General features: G+C 36.3%; 1 long non-coding RNA gene across 1 annotated transcript in view; it reads right to left on the bottom strand.

Moving 5' to 3' along the window:
- LOC129137349 (uncharacterized) overlaps positions 1-15,840 on the bottom strand; it is a 240,257-nt gene that overhangs the window by 167,903 nt on the left and 56,514 nt on the right. The window contains exon 2 of the long non-coding RNA XR_008539815.1: positions 8,008-8,079. This is a non-coding gene — a long non-coding RNA (uncharacterized LOC129137349). The remainder of the gene's footprint in view (positions 1-8,007; positions 8,080-15,840) is intronic.

Below are 15,840 nucleotides of genomic sequence, written 5' to 3'. Positions count from 1 at the left end.
CATTCTATCAATGGAAAGACTTGCCTTTTTAAATGAAGCATTTGATAAGCCATTAAGGTTAAAATCTTTAGGAAGACATGCTTTTCCAAGGAGGTTCAAGCTTCAATTTTCTTACAGACGTTGAATCACTGCAGCACTGCCATAGGTAATGCTGGGATTGACAAAGGACTTATGAGAAAGTAAAATGAAATTCTTGATCCTGGAAAATTTTGGAAAACTTTAGGAGTGGGAGCAGAAGGGAAGGAAACTATTCAATTGGATGACTTTTATTAAGTGGCTGCTTTGTAAAGCCCTCCTTTTTTTAATGAAATGTGTAGTAAACTTGAGATTCCTCATGAGTCTGATAGAATTAGATTTGCTTTTGGTGGTTGGGAAGTTGAAAGTCTTTCTTCTGGGTAGGTGCAGATTGAACAATGGCTCCCATGAACATCTGACAATGTCCTATTACACCTGTTATTGAAATTAGGTCTCAAATCTGTCTCCTCTGCTAAATTTCATAGTTCAATATTTTAGTTCAACCACATTTTATTACTTGCCTGGATTATTCTCTCTCTCTCTCTCTCTCTCTCTCTCTCTCTCTCTCCGTCTCCTGTTCTCCCAATTTAGAAGTTAATACATATTTCTAAATATTTCTTAGCAGTAATTGCCTTTGGAGGAGGAATTCCATTTATGTTCCTACCAAAATTTTATAAAATTATATCCCTGCACCTATTCTCACAATGGAAAATTTCATTTTAAAGATTTTAAAGGGAAATATGATAATCCCTATTCTTATCCTCAAATCTCTGGATGTACTAAAAAAATTCAGTTTGCTTTACACGTTTATTAACTGTTTGCATTAATTCATTTGTCTTTTGTGAATTATTTGTTTTATGTCTATTTTGCTATTGGGATGTTTACCTTGTTTTCATTTATTTAAAAGAGATTTATACACACGAAATGTGTTGTTTAATTTTTGTATGTTATACATATTTATACACAAATATATCTTTACAAATATTTTAAAATTTTTATCAACTTTTCCCATGTACTTTCTGATTTTGATATTGTGTTAGTCCATTCTCACACTGCTAATAAAGACATACCTGAGACTGGGTATTTTATAAAGAAAAAGAGATTTAATGAGCTCATAGTTCCACACAGCTAGGGAGGACTCACAATCATGATGGAAGACAAAGGATGAGCAAAGGGACTTCTTACATGGCAGCAGGCAAAGGAGAGAGGACTTGTGCAGAGGAAGCTCTCTCTATAAATCCATCAGATCTCATGAGACTTATTCACTATCATGAGAATAGCATGAGAAAGACCCACCCCTTTGATCCAATTACCTCCCACCAGGTCCCTCCCATGACGTGGGAACTGGGGAAGCTACAATTCAAGATGAGGTTTGGGTGGGGACAGAGCCAAACTATATCAGGTATCTTATTCAAAAATCCTTTTTGTACAAAAATTACATAAATATTTATGCATTATTTCAAATAATGTTAGCTTTCATTTTAGTCTTAAAATATTTACCTCATATTGATACTCTTATGTATATTATGTGAAATAATAATCTACCATTATACTTCTTTCAAATAGTTGGCCAATTTCACAGAACAGTTTATTGAATTGGTCCCTCTTTAATGGTTTAAAGTCGTAAAATACCTGTCTGTGTTGCATACTTTATTTAATCTGCCATGAGTCTGTTTCTCTCTCCCTCTGCCAATGCTACACTACTTTACATATAATAGCCATATTTTAAGTTTCAAATTCTGGATGGCAAACTCCTACTGAATTGTATATTTCATTGATTATACTTGTAGATTGATTTTAGAATATTTCAAAATTGCTTTTATTATAATATTTTAATGTCAGAGATTGTATTAGTTCATTTTCACACTGCTGATAAACACATACCTGAGACTGGGCAATTTACAAAAGAGAGAGGTTTAATGGCCTTACAGTTCCATGTGTCTGGGGAGGCCTTACAATCACGAAAAAAGGCGAAAGGCACATCTCATATGGCAGCAGACAAGAGAAGAAGAGCTTGTGCAGGGAAACTTCCATGTTTAAAGACATCACATCTTGTTAGACTTATTCACTATCACAAGAACAGCATGGGAAATGCCCTCCCTTATGATTCAATTACCTCCCACTGGCTTCCTCTCACGACATATCGGAATTGTGGGAGTTACAATTCAAGATGAGATTTGGGTGGGGACACAGCCAAACCACATCATTCTACCCTGGCCCCTCCCAAATCTCATGTCCTCACATTTGAAAACCAATCATGCCTTCCCAACAATCCCCCAAAGTCTTAACCCATTTCAGCATTAACTCAAAAGTCCACAGTCCAAAGTCTCATCTGAGACAAGGCAAGCCCCTTCCGCATATGAACCTGTAAAATCAAAAGCAAGTTAGTTACTTCCTAGATACAATGGGGGTACAGGTATTGGGTAAATATAGCCATTCCAAATGGGAGAAATTGGTCAAAACAAAGGGGCTACAGGGCCTATGCAAGTCCAAAATCCAGCAGGGAAGTCAAATCTTAAAGCTCCAAAATGATCTCCTTTGACTCCATGTCTCACATCCAGGTCACGCTGAAGCAAGAGGTGGGTTCCCATGGTCTTGGGCAGCTCCACTTCTGTGGCTTTGTGGAGTATACACCCCTCCTGGCTGCTTTCATGGGCTGGCATTGAGTGTCTGTGGCTTTTCCAGGGACACAGTGTCAGCTGTTGGTGGATCTAGCATTCTGAGGTCTGGAGAACTGTGGCACTCCTCTCACAGCTCCACTAGGTGATGTCCCAGTAGGGACTCCGAGTGAAAGCTCTGATACGCATTTTCCATCTGCACTGCCCTAGCAGAGGTTCTGTATGAGGGCCCCCTGGTGCCCCTACAGCAAACTTTTGCCTGGGCATCCAGGCGTTTCCACACATCCTCTGAAATCTAGAAGGAGGTTCCCAAATCTCAGTTCTTTACTCCTGTGCACATGCAGGCTCAACACCACTGCTAAGGCTTGGGGCTTCCACCCTCTGAAGCAACAGCCCGAGCTGTATCTTGGATGCTTGTAGTCATGGCTGGAGCGGCAGGGACACAGGATACCAAGTCCCTAGACTGCACACAGCAGAGGGACCCTGGGCCTGGCCTGCAAAACCATTTTTTCCTCCCAAACTTACATTTTCCCCATTGTCTTGGTGATTAACATTTGGTTCCTCATTACTTATGCAAATTTCTGCAGCTGGCTTGAATTTCTCCTCAGAAAATGGGATTTTTCTTTTCTATTGAATTGTCAGACTGCAAATTTTCCAAACGTTTACACTGTTTCCCTTTTAAAACTGAACACCTTGAACAGCACCCAAATCACCTCTAGAATGTTTTGCTGCTTATAAATTTCTTCCGCTGGGTACCCTCTCTTTGCCTGCTGCCATCCACATAAGATGTGACTTGCTCCTCCTTGCCTTCCGCCAGATACCTTAAATCATCTCTCTCAAGTTCAAAGTTCCAGAAATCTCTAGGGCAGGAGCAAAATGCTGCCAGTCTCTTTACTAAAACATAATGATAGTCATCTTTGCTCCAGTTCCCAACAAGTTCCTCATTTCTATCAGAGACCACCTCAGCCTGGACTTTACTGTTCATATCATTATAAGCATTTTGGGCAAAGCCATTCAACAAGTCTCTAGGAATTTCCAAATTTTCCCACATTTACTCTTCTTCTTCTGAGCCTTCCAAATTGCTCCAATCTCTGCCTGTTACCCAGTTCCAAAGTTGCTTCCACATTTTTGGGTATCTTCAGCATCGCCCCACTCTACTGGTAACAATTTGCTATATTAGTCTGTTTTCATGCTGCCAGTAAAGACATACCCAAAAGAAAGAGATTTAACAGACTTACAGTTCCACATAGCTGTGGAAGCCTCGCAATAATGACAAGTGAAAGGCACATCTCGCATGGCAGCAGTCAAGAGAAGAAGACCTTGTGCAGGGAAAATCCCGTTTTTAAAACCATCACATCTTGTGAGACTTATTCACTCTCATGAGAACAGCTTGGAAAAGACCCGCCTCCATGATTCAATTACCTCCCACTGGGCTCCTCCCATGACATGTGGGAATTGTGGGAGTTATAATTCAAGATGAGATTTGGGTAGGGACACAGAAAAACCTTATCAGAGATAGTTCACATTTTCCCCAAATTATTTTAAATTTCTCTATTTTCTATAAGAAATTTTAAAGCTTTATATTAAATGCTTTTCTGATTTCTGATCTGAAAACAGCCTTTAAGAAGAGGTATTGTTTTCTATCCAACTTCCAGAATGAGCTTCCTAAAGCACAGATACTATCATGGACTTTCCCAGCTTAAAACATCTTCCTTGAGTCTCCACTGAAGATACGGTATAATTTGGTCTTCAGACCATGATATTCAGTCCTTTGTTTCTTCTCCATCTTGATCTCCCAGTAGTTAATTTATTAGAATAGGTTCAAACACAAGAGTGCCTATAAAGCACATATTTTTAGCTTCTGTGCACCAGTACCTTTAAATAATGAGGGATGCATGGTCCTCTTGTGCTGAGCTCTACTCTGAGAGGTGGTGGAAGACCATGGTTTTTAATTTGATTTGTACCTCATTGCAATGCCTTCTCATTGCATAGCATGTCTGCCAAAGTAAAGCTTAAGTCCAATGCACTTTGGTGGGCTGCTTAAAATGATGGCTTAATATTTATATAGCAGTAGAGAGAATATGTCACTGTATCACCTAGAATAGTTATTCCTTTTTTCTTTCTTTTTTTTTCTATTTATGCAAAGCTAAAGCAAGTAGGCTGTCATTGCTTGAGAGAAGAGTACAGTAATTTCTGTTGTATTTTGAGAGGCCCTCTTATTCCTTGGAAGGAGAAAGTCACTGGAAATATTAATATACAATAATAGCACTTACTTTGACCCCATGGTTCCTAGAAGTTGCTATTTATATGAAAAAAAGAGGAAGAGGGGAGTTGCAAAGAGTTATAACCTTGGCATGCCATGTTACTTGGGACACATTTGGGCCATCTTAGTGCTGAGGGCATGCTATCATTGTCTCTTAAGAATTCATCATGGTCTGCACAGGGATCTGGGCCAGTAAATAGACAAGGATCATCTATCAGAGTGTGCAGGACCATCATTCAATTGTGACCCTGTGTAATAGCAAACAGTGTTGACAGTAATTAACTGAACAGAATTGGGTTTTCTCTATAACCTGCTATTAAAAGAGAATAGATTCCAATTTTGGACAGAGCAACTCTTAGGAGTTTGGGGACAGCTTGAAGGAGAGGAGTCTCAAAAGAAGGAAACTAGATTTCTTGCTAATAAATTAGGGGTTCATGTTATTAGATAAATCAAGAGTTGTGACTTTACCTCATGAATATATGAAACAATACATATTAGCAATAATTATATTAAAATGTATTTAATAAACATTTTTATTGAATCCCATTCAATATGTATGTCTATCAGTGTGCATGCTTCTATTATGCTCTTTGATAGGTGAGGACATGGGAACTCAGAAAAGTCAGTGATCATAAGAACAATGTAATTAGAGTACAGCCATGATTCAGTCAAAATAAAGCCAAGCTTCAGCTTTATTGTACTGTAACTCTCTACCTTAATTGTGTTCTTACTTTACTTTAAACTTCTTGTCGGGTACCAAAATTAATAGCCATTTATAATGCTCACAACTTATAACACACTACCTAGAATTTAATAATGGGAATTATTGTTATTATTTGTTCTGTTCTTCAGCCACCTTGCTTTTATATATTAATTGTTATAAAAGTACTATTTGATATATTTATTTTAGTATTACAAATTAAGAAACCATGAGTTCAAAATAACTCACGCTTACACAGCTGAATACAAACACAAATCTCATATCCATTCACCTATGCTATGTTCCTTCCCAAATATTAGATTAGTAAATATTTCTTGAACTTTTAAGATTAAAGGGATTATAGGAATGGGGAAACTCAATAGATAGCAAAAAGAAACCTAATTTTTCAAGGAATATTTTAAAATTGCAGTTGATTTCCTTTTTAAAAAACCTTTGAATCTGAAGTCTCTGTTTTGTTATAATGAAGGTTAAATATAAATGAAGAGAAACTTACAAATTGGTTATAAACATAACTTTTGCTAGTGACTAAAACTTGGAACACTAGGGGTGTGTGTGTGTGTGATTATCTGGTGGACAAACAAAATCAGAGAAGGTAAGTTACTTGTCAATAGTCACACAGCTTTTCAATGCTGAATGTTGTATTCAAACTCAAAAGTGACTGATGTCTAAACTAGTGTTCTTTAAGTTTTCCTCTTTGTGCTGTAATAACTTCAGAAAAAGTTTATGACTGTTGCAAATGTTCTTACTTGTCTCTCTCCCTTGCAAAGTAAAATTTCCCTGGTTTCAAAGTAGTCCAAAGAGAGAAAAGCAGAAATATTGCTATCATTGGACATCTGACTTCCCCACTACAAAGAGGTTTGTTGACAATGGATGTTTGATACTTGACATTTATCTGCCATAAAAAAGTCTCATTATTTATAAAGAATGAAGATCTGTTACTTGCCTGGAGGCTTAAGTGGTTAATACAGAAGTCATTATTTTATGGAAAAAGAAATGTTCTATTCAACCAGTTCATCAAATTTATATATCTAAAGGACACATTGTGTTGGCACCCAAGGGCAAAGTAAAATGATTCTGTAAAAGAGTAAAAATGCCACTGCAATTTTTAAAAGATAAATCAAGCAAATAGTTCTACTGCCTATTAAAATTTAGAACTGGTTTTAAATTGGAGGATAATTCAGAATATCTGAGAGAATATAGTAGTCAAGGGAGCATAACCCCTGTGCCCTTCTATTCCATTTATGGGTATCAGAGTCTCTCACAATCAGAAAGTCACTAGTTTAACAAAGAATTTGCAAGGAAACACCTGTGTACCTCAGCACTGAAAGTCAACACAAAACCTAAAATACTAATTCAGAAGTTGCAACCTCACAGACCAAGATGCCCCACAGATGTGTCTGATTGCTTACTTTGTGGATCTACTCCATGTTGTCATGTTCAACATTTTATAATTTTTTTGCTAATACTTGTTTAAAAATCAAAATTTTATTATTTAAATTCATATTGCTATTTCTTTTTTCTACTTTTGCAAATTCTACCCCAAAGTCAGTCTGCCACTGGGGAGGAGGCTAAGAATAGCACAGTTTTGGGGCTTTTTAAAATTGTTTCCTTTTTCTTTCTTTTTTTTTTTTTTTTCTGAGAAAAATTCTTTACTGTAAAGTTAGGCTGCATAGCATCTGTGATCCACAGATCCCTAAGATTTTGTAATTCTACTTCTGTTTTAGTTTTAAATGCCAGCAAAGAAGTAATTACAGTTGTAACCAAATCAGAGGTGTCATTTATTTTTTTATTTTTTATTTTTTATTATTATTATACTTTGTTTTAGGGTACATGTGCACAATGTGCAGGTTAGTTACATATGTATACATGTGCCATGCTGGTGTGCTGCACCCACTAACTCTTTGTTTAAAAGCTGTTATTTTACCTTGTTTTGCTTTTTCACTCCCTTCTCCCACCCTTATTTTTAGGCAGCTGATTATTTCTATGCCAGAACTGAGAGGTGGGGAAGAAAGGGGCCAACACATTCTTATGTCAGCATTTATAATTTACATTAAAAACTTCTTAATTTGGCAAACATTCACTGATTCTTTCTAAGGTGAATTATTATTTTTTGGTTCCTTAGCATTTCCCTAGACCATATGCTGGACCCCAACTGCAGTTCCCCAGATGGCTGCTTATTAAACCCACTTATAGACTCCCAGGCTCAGTCACCTTGGTTATTTGCATAGCACTCTTAGGCTGGATCCATTTCAAGGTGAGATGGATCCGGCTCACGCAAAACCCACCTACAGTGAAGCAAAGTCTACAGCGGAGCTTACTCTCAATTCCCTGCTTTTGTTCTACTACTACTTAGTTTGTTAGGTTCTCATTTTTAGTTTGTTTTTACTCACATGTTTGAGATCCCATAACTTGCCTTCCAAATTCCAGTTCTGTGAGTTTTTCTTAGAAGATTGTCACTCGGCCTAGAAGAGAGAAGAACGCTTTATTAACTTTCTCTAATAAAATGTTCTCTATAACTTCTATTTTTCACTAATGTAAATAATAGCAGCAAATACTTACTGAGTGCTTTTTCTACATTAGGATCGTTTTAATTAAGTACACTGCATAAAATCACTAATTTAATCCTTACAATAACTAATAATAATAACTAATAATAATCCTTATGAACTAGGTATGGTCATTTTGCTCATTCCACAAATTTGAAAACTGAGTCTTAGAAAATCTGAGTAAATTAATGAATGCTATTGAAATAACAGTAGCAGAGAGGGTGATGGAATCTATAGCTACTTAAACTCAAGATTTTCACTCATAATCACTCTACTGCACTGTCTCATCTCCCAGTATCAATTGACAGTCATCTTGTAATTGCAAGTGTTTTATATTTTAGAACATGTAACTTGTATGTGGTGAGAACCTACTTTCCTTGAAGACATTCTGCTAAAAGCATTATAGGTGTAGCTCATTTAATCACCATAAAATGAGATTAAGTATCATTACTATTATTTCCAATTTATAGCCAAAAACTAAGGCTCAGAGAGGTGCAACATCTTGACCATGTGAACAGTCATTAGGTGGTGAATCGAAGGGTTGGAGCCTGGCATTCTAACTGTACAAAGCTCCCCATAATTACTCTAAACTGCCTTCTTCTAGAATGCTGAAAATTCATTAATTTAGGACAGCAGATACAACTAGTTCTTCTATCGTACCTAAGAAAATTTAAGAGTCTATTAAGATGCAGTGAATATATCAGTTTTATTTCAAGCTTTAGTTCAATTATATGAGAGTTGGTTATATAAGAAATGGAGATCTTTATTGGACTATGGAGGGCAAGGTGAAAAGTATATATCAGTGTATCATCTCCCTCTATATATATGTCTAAATGATTAAATGGTTTAATAAGTTTTATAATAATCATTATTGTAACACATGGCATTATCCTATATCATATGATAGAACGTTATGTTGGAATGTTTTATGTTATTGCAGCTAACTCTTCTAGAGCAACAGGACACCTTATTAGAGTGCAAATTAGAATTGCATTAATTGTTTTGTGAAAGCCTGCATCCTGCACAGTAACTAATATTAGGTAACTGAGACATACTCACTTTGCTTCCATAGTAACCTTGAAAAATACAGGTCTAATGCAGAATATGTCCTTGTGGCAGATGCTATTGGCTGCCTACTCAACAGCCATTTCCCTCCTTATTTCTTGACAACATAATCTGATATGAATCAGGCATTAATTTGAAAAATGTTCCATGAAAGTAATAATAAATCATAATGGGTGTAAGTATGACATAGCAATCTTAGTCTCCTTTATTATTCTTTCTTACAGATAGGGGTGGCCTAATGACACAGTTTGGGTTCATATAATGAAGGTGGTATATTCTATGAGGATTTCTGGAAGAAATTTTTCAAGTTGGCAAGAAAAACACATATGTGGAAAATGACTACTTAAAACACCTCTTCTCCTTTTTCCCTGTTTTGAACATATTTGCTTGAGGAAGTGGTGTTTGTAGGTCATGCAGCGTTCTTGGTATTTCTAGGCAATCAGCCTAAGCATGAGAGTCATACCTAAGCTTGGACTATTACTGTCATAAAAAGACCCCATTCTTTGATAGCATGGAGCCACTGCATGAAATTTGAATTCACTTGACTCCTTCCTTCTTAGTTTCTCTTTACTAAACATACATGAAGGCATTTATAAACTTAATCATTACGAATGGTTTGGGACTCAAAAGGACATAAATGATAAATTTTCTATTGTAGCTCCACCTGATAGAGTAGACTAACATTCAACAAAGCATTTAATCTGTATGCCTCAGTTTCTTCATCTGTAAAATAGATTGTCATTCCTGGCAAAGATTGTAGTAATTGTTATCTAAGATAATGGATATAAAGCAGCAGACACATAACATGTTTTAAAATCTATGACAGATTTTATTTCTCTTAAACAATAGCTCAAATACTTTTCAAAACAATTATTGGAACTCTTTTTCTCAATTAGATATTACATAGAGGGTGATTACATAAACAGATACGGTCAGAACTGTTTTGGTTCACAAGTAAATGGGGACTTTCTTTCCTCCCCACCAAATTCCTCAATGGGCCTTCAAGTTACTTCTACAGGGCTCAGTGCAATATTTAAAAAATAAAAAACTCTTTCTAAGTAGCATAAATGTTCATTGAACTGTAACATTATAATTTCTTAAACTTGTATGTCTTTTGGAGAATTAAAGATGCCTTAGATAGCGTAAAGCAACTTATGCTACCTAAAATTTATTCATCAGAAGAAAGGGGGATGCTTGGGAATTAGTCTTCTATTTTGACAAATTTTGATATTTAAGAGAACATGCAGTCATATGTCACATCGCACACACATGGAACACACACACAAAAATGCATACTCTTTTGATGTATTAAACTTTTGAAGATTAAGAAGACAGCCAAGTGACCGGGGTCAGTGTCTCATTCCTGTAATTGCAGCACTTCAGGAGGCAAAGGTGGGTGGATCATTTGAGATCAGAAGTTTGAGCCCACCCTGGCCAACATGGTGAAACCCTATCTCTATTAAAAATACAAAAAATTAGCCTGGTGTGAGGGCTCACACCTGTAATCCCAGAGTGGCTGAAGCAGGAGAATCACTTGAACCTGGGAGCTGAAGCTTGCACTGAGCCAAGATCGTGCAACTGCCCTCCAGCCTGGGTGACAGCACGACTCTGTCTCAATTAAAAGAAGAAGAGGAGGAAGAAGAGGAAGAAGGGGAAGAAAAAGAAGGAGAAGGGGAAGAAGAAGAGGAGGAGGAGGAAGGTAGTCAAGTATGTGTAATTAAACAGATGAAAATAAATGTAATGATAATCTTGAATCATCTTGAAAAGACAAAGTTAGGCATAGATTATTAGTGTAACTATGTGCCAAAAGGTATATGCATATCCACTGCCTGCCTTATTGGCATACAAATAAGTTTTCATTCTACTTTAAGTTTTACTTTTTTGTTTTTACTTTTCAATTTTAGTTTCTATTTTGATTTTTGTGTATTTATTCTCAATTATTTTTGTCTATCACTCTCACTTCTCCCAACTGTCAGAGTATCTGGTAGTAGTCATTTATCTCCCTTGCTAATCTGGTGTCACTTTTATGTTGCTACTCAATATAATCACAACAGTTTTGATTGTCTATAAAATGTGCATAAATAGGTTCTGAGAGAGGCTGAGAAGTGAAGTAAAGTGCATCAGCAATTTTGGATCCTCAAAAGCCTATTTTTCTTACTTTCCTGGGTCTTGTAAATGTGTTTACCTAGAGTTGACCGAGGAGTTCATTCATATTCTTATGCTTTTTATATCAAACACTGTGACAGATTTTAAGACATCAGATACTTTCCTTATCAAATGTTATATTGCTGCTCTACACATTGAAGAAGCAAGCGTGCCCCCAAGTCCATCGCTACCCTGTAGGCAAGAGAGAAGTAGACAGCACTAAAGTCAGTTGCAAGGGAGCCACAGATTGGGAAATGGGAGACCTCGGCTCCTCAGTCCTTCCAGCCTCTCACTAATTAACCTCTTCCTAATTAGAAATGCCATTTTTAATTACCATCATTTTCCTCCTTAAATGTGCTGAAAGCTAACTCTGTAAGGCTCTGGGGTTCCGTTATGTTACAACAGCTGTAAATCACCTAAGTGATTAATATGGCCTCTTCTGATGCCCCTGGAGGCCCACTCTCCCTGGAGAGCAACCATGTCAAACACAGAGCTCAGCATCATGGGATGGAGCACATGTTTTTCAGGTTTCACTTAATAGAATGATCTAAAATGATGAGAGTCTTGCTCTGAATCTGGTATACCAGATGGTTACCAATGAAAGGCTGGGTCTCACCTAGCACAGACAGCAGCATAGATTTTCCTCAAACACTGTCTTGGAAGTAAAATCACCTTGCGGTGAAATGCTCACGACCCTCCTCCTACCCTTAAACACTTTTGTGCTGAGTGCAAACCTGCCTTTCTGGTACTAAATTTTGTTTCCTAGGGAGGGAACAGTGGTATAGCCTGCATGACATACCTCATGCCTACCTTTCCCAAATGATCTTGCATAATGTTTATTCCCCATCCCCTGCCACTTTTTTATGTCCTCCATCCACAATGGTTTCCTAAATTGATAATATCAAATTCCCTTCACCACCAAGACCTTTTGTCCACTCTGTTCTCTCAAGTGTAAAGCTCTACCTTCCTGTCTTAGCCTGATTACCTCCTGCCTAGCCTTACAATTCATGTTATGGATATCTTTCTTTATCTGCTCCACCATATAATTTGATGAATCACCTATTTATTGTGCTTTCATGTCTAGCCCTTTTATGTCATTTATCAGGGTTGGAACTTAATGTCTATGTATTAGGCTATTTAAATAATTTTTGTTTTTCCAGTTCAATCATTGGCTCTACAAAGACAGAGACTAGACAAGTTTTGGCCCACCATTTTGTTCCTACACACTGGTGCTGTGCTTGATGCATAGTTAAGCTTAATAAATACTGTTGAATGAATTAATAATTGGGATACTAGTTCAATTGCAGAAATTTCCCGACAGCAGCGTTAAAGGAGACAAAAAGCATTTTCAACTTGGCTCTCTACTAATCAGAGGCTATCTTTTTCATATAAATGTGTTCCAGAGATTTCATTATCTCTGTGATTGCTGAAGATGTCCATATGTGTTTGCATTGTTTTTCTTATTCTTTTCAAATCTCAGAGTTAACAAGATTTGGGAAATCATTTTTTTTTTCTCTAGGCTAGTAGGGGTAAGATGTCATGATTCCAGCATATGGGATGGTTTTATAGTTAAAGAGATTTAAACAAAAATCATCATTCTGTCATTGGAAATATTCTAGCCCTCAGGATCTCAGTTTTCTTATTTGTTGAAGGGGTAAGTTATATTTTAAAATTATTTATCTCATGAAAGAGAATATGGTAGAGAAGTAACTACAGGTCCAGCATTCAGTAAATTACCTGACACATAGTCACATAGTCAATAATTAGCAAATCACATTCCCTGGAGAGAAGGAAAGAAGAGTAAGATACAAACTAACAATCTGTATCAATCACTGGAGTAAAAAGAATAATGGCCTCCTTTTCCCTCATGTACACATCCTAACCTCTGGAACCTGTGAATATGTCATGTTACATAGAAAAGGTAAGTGAATTTGCTAATTGACATATTTTGGATGTTTGTCTTCTGCAAATCTCACGTTGAAATGTGGTCCACAATGTTGGAGGTGGGGCCTTGGGGGAGTGTTTGGCTCATAGAGGCAAATCAGCTCCCTCAAAGATAGCTTGGTGACCCCCACATGGTAATGAGTGAGTTCTCATTCTATGAGTTCATGAAAGAGCTGGTTGCTTAAAGGAACCTGGCACCCTGTCCCCACTTTTCCTTGCTCCCTCTTTCGCCATATGACATGCCCACTCCCCCTTTGCCTTCCACCATGATCGTAAGCTTCTTGAGACCCTCACTAGAAGCAGATACTAGCTAGCACTATGCTCCTTTTATAGTCTGCAGAACTATGAGCCCAAATAAACCTGTTTTCTTTATAACTTACCCAGTCTCCAATATTCCTTTATAGCAATACAAAAAAGACTAATACATTAAAGATCTGACTTTAAAGGAGAAAGACTATCCTGGATCATCTGGGTTAGGCCCAATGTAATCAAAATTGGGTCTTTAAATGTTTTTTTAAAATGCGGAATTCCGAAGCAGAAAAGTAAGTGTCTGAGTGATACAATGTTGACAAACTCTCTGAGCCATTGTTGACTTTGAAGATGGAAGGAGGCTATGAACCAAGGGCTGAGGGCAGCCTCTAGAAACTGAGAAAGACAGGCAAAAGGATTTTTTTCCTAGAGGCTCTAGAAGGAACACTTCCCTGCTAACATCAAGGACAGCCTTGATTTTAGCCAAAGGCCTATTTCATACTTCTGAATTCCAGAACCTAAAATACTACATGTACATTGTTTTAGAACATGAAATTTGTGGTAACCTTCACATCAGCAACAGGAACATAATGTAATCATCCTCATTACCAACAGCAGCAACAACACTCTGTCTCACTCTCCCCTCATATAAACATACATGTGTGTGCTGGTTATAAGTGCATATTTATAATTACAAACACACTAATGGAAAGACATACATATCCAAATGAATAAGAGACAGTTAAATTATAAAGCAAAATGAAAAGTATTTTCTTTGGTGTTAGGGACAATCTTGATTCCGAGTGAATTTACTCTTCTCTTTGTACTAAGTTTTCTCAGTAAGCCAAATCCTACAACACTGTCATTAATCTGTTAATTGGGGCACTAATTTTATGGTGGTGTCACTTACTCATTATCAGTCTTATTTCCTTCACAGAAGGGGCTTCCTTTCACCTTCGAGGTGAGTCTCAGCTGCAGAAATGTGTCCTTCATAAGGGAGAGGTCATGGTCAGCAGAAGGGAGACTCCATTAGCTGGACACATCTGCTTTCCAGGTGTCAGTAAATTCTATACTTGGCTCTTAGGTGCAAAGGTATACGTGCCATCAGTGAATAAATAGACCGGAGAGAATTAAATAGAGTTGATACTGGCTGGATGTCAGTCTCATATTAGAAAAGATAAAAAAGTAGTAATAGAGGAGAGTTTACACTGCTCAACCTTATTGAATAATTTCATTCTTTCCTTGGTTACCGGCAGATGGAGAATTTTTGACACAGTTCAAAGTTAGAAGGGCGTAGTGACTGGAATACACTACATGATAGTTACGAAATAAAAATACTTTGAGTGTTTCATATAATAAAAACTGAATTAAGAATAAAAAACACACTGGAAATGGTGAGCATATTCCACACCCATTTTGTTCTTATATTTTCTCATACTCATGACTTTTTGTTTTAATATAAAATGATTAGAATCAGATGTTATGTCTTGGTTTATAAATGCGATTTGGTGTTTCTCTATATGATTAATGTATTACATTATTATGTGTTGCTAAATATACAATCTAAAATGTAGACTTTTATGTAGATATTAGTTTTAACCATGATATTTTTTTATTTCCAGATTCTATTACAACTCCACTTCAATGTGGTCTCTATTTTTCCAATATAAAACTGCCTTGTCCAAAGCACATTGTAACAATCATTGCAAGGAAGAGAAAAAATAAAACCCTATTACCTCCTCAATTGACTTCACTTATCTTTTCTATATTTTCTTGTTTTATTTTAACATTTTCCCAAAATAGTTAACACAATTATAACCAAGGAACGGTTTCAATAATTTTATTTTCTAAGATTTTATTATGAAAAGATGTCAAAGTTGAAAAAAATTTTACAGTGAACACACCTGAACCTACCACCTGAATTCTATTAATATTTTATTATACTTGCATTAGCACATCTATGCATCTTTCTACTATAGGTTCTAATATATAATTATTTTTCTCTTTTCACTTTGTAGTTTTTCCATGTAGCTTCAATTTCTTAACTATCATTTATAATGTTTGCCTAGTGCTGATTCTTTCTTGTAAGCAAAGTAAAATATTATTTTTAAATATTATCATAAATGATGTATTGAATTTAGAAATGATTATATTTATGAATAGAATTTACTTTCCAATTATATTTAATAAACATTCATTGAGAACCAATTATGAGCCAATCATTGTTAGATGTTATGGCTATGAAGATGAATAAAACACTTCTCTTTTTCATAA

Source organism: Pan troglodytes, chromosome 18 (assembly GCF_028858775.2).
Source record: "Pan troglodytes isolate AG18354 chromosome 18, NHGRI_mPanTro3-v2.0_pri, whole genome shotgun sequence".
NCBI classification, from domain to species: domain Eukaryota; kingdom Metazoa; phylum Chordata; class Mammalia; order Primates; family Hominidae; genus Pan; species Pan troglodytes.
The sequence above is the reverse complement of the archived record's forward strand: the minus strand, read 5'-3'. Positions and strand labels throughout refer to the sequence as shown.